The sequence below is a fragment of the Anoplophora glabripennis genome, unplaced genomic scaffold, assembly GCF_000390285.2.
Source record: "Anoplophora glabripennis isolate ALB-LARVAE unplaced genomic scaffold, Agla_2.0 scaffold846, whole genome shotgun sequence".
Taxonomy (NCBI): Eukaryota; Metazoa; Arthropoda; class Insecta; order Coleoptera; family Cerambycidae; genus Anoplophora; species Anoplophora glabripennis.
Window position 1 is genome coordinate 2,797 of NW_019416940.1, and position 1,029 is coordinate 3,825.

A 1,029-nucleotide genomic window follows, 5' to 3' on the forward strand; every position below is an offset into this window, starting at 1 on the left:
TCTTTTCTGTGGGGTCGTATAAAAATGTAGTCTACAAATAGAGGCCGCAAAATATCAGTTTTAGAATAGTCCATATACAGGCTGTCTACTATAAGAGGGCCACTCTTACGAATCTCGCTTAACATACGACGCGCGTCGAAAATCTTTATATGTTTTTGTTACATTTTTTGAGGCCTTTAAGCTCGTAAAAACTTTGAGATCCATGGCCAACTTTATGAGTAATCATGAAAAATCCAGAAAAGTACCGAAAGTTTAGGGTCGTCTACCTTTTTTATTTTAAGAGATAGAGGAAACTCATTTTAATAAAAGTTCATGGTAAAATTGATATCTTTCACCTGGTGTAAACAGGTTTTTAAAATATCGTATGTAATTCGCTGCCATCGAAGCAGGCTGTGGTTACAAAAAATTGCTTATTTTTTCATCTTTCATGCGATATTCTACATGTTACCTTCATTTTTTATATTTATTACATTTTTTTATAATTTTGGTACAAAAATGTAAACATTTTCGTGTTAACGTAGAAATTGTTGTAGACACGTGTCAACTACAAAAAATTTAATAAATATAATGTACCAGTTTTAAGCAAAATACACACATTATTATAAAATTGTTTTTTTACTCTAGAGAAAACTGATATTTCAACATTGTTCTTGCACAGACAAAATAGCTTACGCTAAAATGTAGCACGAGTTATCAATCCCGATAAGATGCTGACTTTGCAATCCTTGCAGTTTCATTGTTCTGCTAAACTTATAAACTTACAAGTTCATTGTTTAGCCAGTTATTGTTTAGAAGTAATACAGAACTCATACCTTTGAGATTATTGTATTTATTTCGGCTTTAATTCCTCGATACTTTTGTGAAAGTTTTTAAAATAAAAGAAATTTTGTTTTTAAAAACCCAAACCTCTCGGCACAAAAGTTATCTCCCGCTATGAAAACAAATGTGTTATCCCAGTAATGTCATTATTTAACAATTTGTTTATTGTTATAGTTTATATTATGTATAAACTATAACATATATATATAT